This window comes from Trachinotus anak, unplaced genomic scaffold (genome assembly GCF_046630095.1).
Source record: "Trachinotus anak isolate AG129_WGS33_773 ecotype Australia unplaced genomic scaffold, CSIRO_AGI_Tana_v1 ptg000015l, whole genome shotgun sequence".
Lineage (NCBI taxonomy): Eukaryota > Metazoa > Chordata > Actinopteri > Carangiformes > Carangidae > Trachinotus > Trachinotus anak.
In genome coordinates this window covers 3,324,908-3,331,949 of record NW_027273866.1, presented here as the reverse complement: position 1 = coordinate 3,331,949, position 7,042 = coordinate 3,324,908, and the positions used below count along the sequence as shown (strand labels likewise).

At 45.2% G+C, this 7,042-nt stretch overlaps 1 long non-coding RNA gene across 2 annotated transcripts; it reads left to right on the top strand.

Moving 5' to 3' along the window:
• Positions 1–253: 253 nt before the first annotated feature.
• On the top strand, positions 254–5,671 carry LOC139632975 (uncharacterized). 2 transcript variants are annotated; one of them, XR_011693660.1, is made up of 4 exons: positions 254–2,796; positions 3,365–3,501; positions 4,265–4,500; positions 4,744–5,671. It is a non-coding gene; the product is annotated as an uncharacterized lncRNA (long non-coding RNA). The 2 variants fall into 2 exon arrangements; XR_011693659.1 differs by having other exon boundaries at positions 254–3,501.
• The last annotated feature ends 1,371 nt before the right edge of the window (positions 5,672–7,042 follow it).

Here is a 7,042-nt window from a genome sequence, read left to right as displayed (position 1 = left end):
TGTCTCTGAGAGTCAGTTGCCCACCCTAAATCAGCAAGCTGCCGAGGATTGTGGGAACCCATGGAATCGCCGTGACCAGGGATGCAGGCAGGGAGCCACGGCAACGCTGGAATGTGGGGCGTCTGAGGAGATAAGAGCTGTGAGCCCAGCCAGGGAGAGGGGATGGATGCAGTGAGAGAGGAGTGGGGTGGGGGTGGGTGGGGGGTGGGGGGTAGGAGGACGATGCAGAGTGAGGAGGGCGAGATGGAAACAGGGAGAGCAGCAAGTCTGTGAATGGGGAGACAGAAACACAACACCATAAACAGCCCAGAGAGCAAGACAGAGTGAGACAGAGAAAGAGGGGTGGGGGACTTAGGGGGGCACACACTGGAGATGGGAAGCCAGCCTTATTCCTCTTTGCATTTCATTTACATCCCTGGCCGTATCGACCAATCGGATTGGGAGCAAAGCCCAGGGCTTAGGAGGGGAATAAAAAGACAAAATGCCTTTGCTGCTCTCATCCCTCCCTGATAATACCCCTTCTGTTTTTCTTTTCTCTTTTTCTCCCGTCTATAAGTAGATACTGTCCGAAATGCCAGCGGAAAAGCGACACCTCCGCTTGCTGTGTATCTCAGATAGACCGAGCGGGAGCAGGGGCTGAAAAGACAGCTTTAGCAACTGGGCCTATCTCCTCTCCTCTCTCTGGCTGGATGGAAGCTTGGAGTGGAGGGAGGCGGAGGGCTGGGGTGTGTTGGTTAGTGTTTGGGAAGAGAATAGAGGGTGTGAGAGGCATGATATACTGAGCTGGCCACAGATTTTGCAGAATCTTACACTCTGAAAAACTTTGCCTGCAGATCCCTTTCCTAAGCATGAGAAACCTGTTTCAAGGATGTTTACGAGGTGCCACCCATCTTTGTGAAGGTTGCCAGTGCCCTCTGCCAAACTCCACACATATTTTTAGCTTGGGATTGTTGTTATTCTAGCGCAGAAAGTTGCAGGTTTGTCTGAAATGGCAACTCTTGCCGGTAAAAGTGCAACCTTTAACTAATAACTTTTGTTATTTTGGCCAAATTAGATACTTATTCTAAACACATCAATGTGTATTGGGTAGAATTAGGCCCATTAGCTCAGTCTGTGTTGACATGATGACATGACAGACTTGTCTCAAGTTTTTGTTTGCCATCACTCATGATGTGTGTTTCTCAGTGTGTGGTAGCCACTGTTTGTTTGTCTCCAGTGCAGGTACAGTATGTTTGCAGTTTGACTGAGTTTATTTGTACAGGTGCTTATAGTGGTCTTCATTGTGTTCATGTTTGTATTTGGGATGCTTTGTGTCTATTGTGTCTAAATGGACAGAGTGTTTTTGCTGTTTGCAAGTGTCTTTCCTGTATTTAACAGACGACTCCATTGTTTTGGTGCTCACGTCTTTGGTAGGCACACCCAGATTGTCGTACTGCCACTGGACCCCGTGCTGGCATCACTGCTGATATAGAGCTTATTGAAAGTGATTGTTGTTGCACAGATGAGCACTCATCTCCACTGGGGTCTGCAGCAAAGCATTGAGACATAGAGAGGGCTCTTTACCTGCTTCCGCCAGATGCCTGTGAGAGATAAGGTCACCTTAGGACCCTCTGTGGACCCCCTCCACAGTCACAGCATCCTCATCCTCCTTAGCCTGCACAACCTCACCCCTCTAAAACAAACCAAACAATAGAGGCAGATATGTGAGGGATTAGAGGTCAGAGGGTTGGGGAATGCAACATCTCCATTTCCAGGATCAATCTTCAACCGCTTAGTAATCTCTGTCCCCAGGCCCCACATACCTCCAGTGGTCTGTCTGGTTGAGAGCTGGCATTGCCAGCCAGTGGAAGCTGGTACTCCTTCTGGGTGTGGGGTGCTGATAGGAAAGTGGGGGATGGGGTTGCAACCTGATAGTGCGGATGGATGGATGGAAGAGCAGAGGGATGAGTGACAATAAGTCCTAGCTCTGTATCACCTCACCAGACCTCACCTTAATCCTCACTGACAGATGTGTAAATTCATGTGTATGTGTGTGTTAAATGTTAGTTAATGTGCATGAAAATGCATCACCGCATGTCTCCGTACATATTTGTAAAGTTTGTTTTAATCTGTAAATTTGTAAATGTGAAATAACTTTGAGTTCTTCAGAGCAAACTGAATATTATCCCCAAGTTCCCGTTGTTATCTTGTGTACACACATTTGTTTATTTGATACAGCCCCTCTCCACTATGGCACTTCTGTATATCAAAGACAGCAGTGCAGAGCGTAATTGAAAATGGCTACCGTGGAGAAAGGTCTCTCTCTGCTTTGACTGCGAAGAGGCAGAAAAAGCCCTATTCTCCGCTCCCTTCTTAGATCTATTTAAATAATTGAGGAGTAAACTGACAAATTAGGCACCTTTATGGACGCCCCTGGGCTCTCTCTGGGGTCCTTCAGTTTCCCCAATACAAGAAAGCGCCACCAGGCACAGGATAATATCTCTGTATGCTTTGAGAGGGGGGGCTGGAGAAGGAGGGTAGTGGGCCAGGAGGGGTTTCGCCAATCAAGCAGGCCACACTTCCTCCCCCAGGTTCTAATTTTGTGCCACATTAAAGAGCTCGGCCTCCATTTAGGACACAGAGAGGCATTTTCATAATTTGCCGGGTCTCTTGACTAGCTCGGGGTGCCTTTTTTCCTCTCTCTCCTCCCTCTCTCTCTCACTCCGTGTCTGAATGGAAGGCCTGGGGAGGAAGAGGGGTAATTCATTCGCCTCCTTTCAACCAACCGGCGTCAGTTCTGCATAATGTTGCTGCTAGGTGTGTATAGAAGCTAATATTTATCTCTTTAATAATTCTCTATTAGACCTGAATATTATATTCTGTATAAAAGCTAACACTGCTCATTGTCAGCTACAAGGAAATAGTCTCATTCACGTTTTGTTGACTCATTAAGGCTGAATCACATGCCTTTATTTAGCGTCCTCAGAACAGTTAAAGATTATAGTGGCTCTAATCTGACTATGCAGCCATACAGCTGCAGTGCCTACATTGATAAAATCTGTGATCCAGCATATATACAGTACATAATCTAGGTTAAAGTTGTTTCATTTCTTCTTTCTGACACCATCCATTCATGCAGTACAGCATGTGTAAGCATTGATTCATATGTGATTGGTCACATAATTCACAGTCTCAGGGGGCATTTCATCGCTGACAGACAAGCTAATCTAAAATCCCCCAATTTACAAATGAAAATCCCACCATCCAATTGAGCTAATAGAGGGACTTGAATGGGATAATAAGATGTGGTGTAATACTGTGTAAAAACCCTGTAATGTTGTGTTGGTGTAAGAGCCTGTGTGACTGGATGTTTGACTGTTTGCAGTGATTACAGGGGCCTGCGGGCCTGGCGGCGGCTCCGTGGCTGGGACAGGGAGCTTCTCCCTGGGCAAGGAGATACGCTTGTCTGCCCCTTCTGCTGGAGCTACAGGGACCAGGATGTCAGGAGGGAGAGTGCACCCTGTGAGCTCCCCCTCTCTCTCTCTCTTGCTCCCTCTCTCCCTCGCTCTCTCTTCCCCTCTCTCTGTCTTTCTGTCTCCGTCTGTCTGTCTCTCTCCCTCTCATCTTGCTGTGTCTGTACTATTGCAGTGCTTGCAGATGTGCACAAACAAGGGAGGATTAAAGCAAAACGAATCTAAACAGACAAATGGAATTAGAGTGATGGGTGTCGGTGGGCTGGTTCACAGTGATAAACATAATGATGCTCTGTGAGTGTGTGTGTGTGTGTGTGTGTGTGTGTGTGTGTGTTTGTGTATGAGTGTGTGTGTTCCTGTGTCTGGGGGATTATCGGTGGTTAGGTGTGTGGTGTGTATGGCTGGGTGACTGCTTCTGGGTGTCTTTGTGTGTTTGCCTATCTGTCTATGTTTTTGTAATTATGTGTGTGTATATTTACTCGGTCCCTACTTGTATGTGTGATAAATGCGTTATTCCATATTGCTTCACAAAAACAAGTCTCTGCGCCCTCTGCATGCGTGTGGATATGTTTCTGTGTTTTCCTGTTGTTCGGGGTCATACTTCCTTCTTGTCTTTCGTAGTGTCTGTATTTGTGCGCTGGAGCTACCTTTGCCTGTATGTTTCCACAGCACATAAAAAATTCTTCAGCCAGTATTGACATACACCTAAAAAGGTTTATAGAATATAAATATAAATATAGAAAAGTCCCATTCCCTAAATTTTCATAGCACTCTCCAGTGTATGTACAGATGTTTGTGTTTTCTTGTGGCAGGGGGGTTAATGTATGTGTGCTGAGGAGGTCAGGAGTTTGGAGGAACCAGCGGGGGGGCAGTGATCAACAGTCTGGGGCTCCCCTGCCGAGGGGCTCTGGGATTAGGGCTAAACCCTGCCCTGCCAGATGGGCACAACACATCCTCAACATCTCGCACCAGCACCTTTAGGACAGCACTCACCCTGCCCCCTTCTTCTGTGGAGACAATTGGACTGGAACAAGGGTGATACTCATCGGTAGGTGTCGACTCACTAAGAAGTCAGTAAAACAGCATTGACATGATCATGATATATTCTGCATGAGTTGTATCCGGTATTTGAAAACAAAAAAAACCCTTAAATTTTTCATTTAAAGATTACCATACCCACCCACCCATTGATTATTTCCTATGTTGATATTGATATGATTTGGTTAACATGGTTAAATGAGACACATTCGTTCAGAGCAGACATGTCAGTGAACGTGTCATCTCTTCTCAGGACCACACAGAGCGGCAGCAGGAAAGACGACTGAGATGAGGTACTCTTCAAAGTTCCAGCTAGTGGACAATATGGCCAGTCAGCAGGTTCAAGGGTATCAGAAATGAAACTTGCAGGTTGTTTTGATGTGCTGTATTTCAGAGCCACAGGCAACACTGAAATGATAAAGTGTGTGTGTAGGTGTGGGCAGGTATGTGTGTGTGCGGGCGGAGTGGTGGTTCGGGCATCAGCAGTGTGCTGATTGCTTCCTGCTTGACTTTCATCGCACAAAACTGGCACTAAATGCTCTCAAATGTAGCTCACGAATCACTAGCGTTGCATTTCTTTCTTTGTTTATTTATACATTCATTCACTGATTCCTGAAGGAAATTTGTCCAGTGTGGGGACCCTTTACTATGCAGGGGCATAAAGTAGGATTTATTGTCATTAGAAGGTCTGAATTTTACTATGTTAACCTGCTGTTGCTTGATACTGTTTCAGGTACTTTTATTATTAGTTTTGTAACAGAAGTGCTCGTAGTCCACAGAAGCTTGGCTTCTTCTTGTGTATAAAAAAGTCATTTAAACCAATCAAGCAAGAGACCAGTTGACATGTCCATGCTTCAATCCCACACCTTAAACAATTACCGTTCAGTAGTACACAGTGTCAACCTGCTGTAAGTCTTTGTGATACTACCCCACCTGGATATATTATCCATTGGCTCCCAAGCATGACTTAGGAAATCGTCTCTGTATTACTAGAAGCAGATTACACGAGACAAGTGTACAAACAAATAAAAGATTACAGGCTGTGAACATGTTTCAGTCTAATGCCCTTTCAACAAGCAGTGCTCAACACAATGATTTTCTCTCCCCAAGCTAAATTTGGATTTCCCCTCTGATGTGAAGGCCTGCTGGCCAGCAATGTCTTCCACCAAGTGCAGAACCTCTGTAATGACAGTGTTCCACACGACTGGCCTGTCTCCTCTGCTGGTATTAGTTAGGCTTTGGAGTTCAAGTGACTACGGGGTTTAAACACGGATTTTTAAAAAAAAGGGGGGAAGAAAGACTCGCTGTTGTTCTTGAAAAGCTGTGTTTATCCAGGATTAGAGACACCAACATGTTAATAATTGTTTCTCACAGAACTGCAAAGAAGCACTTTCCTGTAATCCCCTAATCAGGCATTACACCTCTGAGCGAAGCCACAACGCAGGCGCGTGGTGTGTGTGACGCAGCACGCCCACACTGTGTAATACACCCGCGTCTTCCTCAACACCACACCCACTATACACAAAAGCACCTGCTCATTTTCCCTTTAAACCTACATTCCTGCACCCACCACATCCATCCACTACCCAAGATCAGCTGTGACAATAATATGTTTTTTCCTCTAGTTCTGTTTTTTTTTTTTTATCAAGCATCGTCTGTGAATATTAGATGCATAAAACTCGTGGTGTGGTCTGTCATTATTTTTCAGCATAGTAACAGTACATGTTGGTGATTTAACACATAGCAACATGTTGACGTATACAAAGGTATAAAGGTTTTCTCACCAAATTTGCTCCCCAGATGTAGTGTGGAAGTTTGACATCTGACAAATGAAGATTTCATTACCTCCTCAGGGTCATTTCTTTTGTTTTGGATAATTATTTTATGACCAATTGATGGTTTCTTTTAGAATGAAAGCCTAAAAAAAACTGAGATGTTTTTCTCAGACCAGTTTTAAAGTATTTTCTGCACCCTGCTCCTGTGGTACGGTGAGGAGGTGGAATGCATCGCCTCTTGTGATGCTGCCAAGGTCACATAGTTTGCTAGTCATTGGTCAGCATGGCAGCTGTCCTCTGTAGTACAGTGGCATAGGGTCAGACATAAGGTCACTGTACATGCTGAGATGATGACAGGTCTGAGCCTGGTGCTGTTGAGCACTTGGTCACCACACAGTCCTGAGAATGTGAGGGCACACGATAGGCTGTCAACATGGGAGTTGTTGGTTAGCTTTAGTATGTAATGTATCAGAAAATCCTTTGATCAGCTGCAACAGTTTCAATAACTTTTTTTCTAAAAATGATTGGGTGAAGATGACGCACCATGAGTTTCTTAGCATTCATGTGCACGTCTGTACGGTGATGTTTGTGTGTCTTGTTCAAAACACCCCCAGCCTGTGTAGCATTTCACTCTTTTCATTTTCACATCTAACCTCCTTTTTTCTTTAGATTTTTTTTTGTTTGTTTGTTTGTGCCCATTGTTAGTGCTGAATGTTTGTTTGTTGTTCCCCCGGTCTGTGCCCCATATCTCCTTGCAGGACCTGGTTGGAGAGTGCG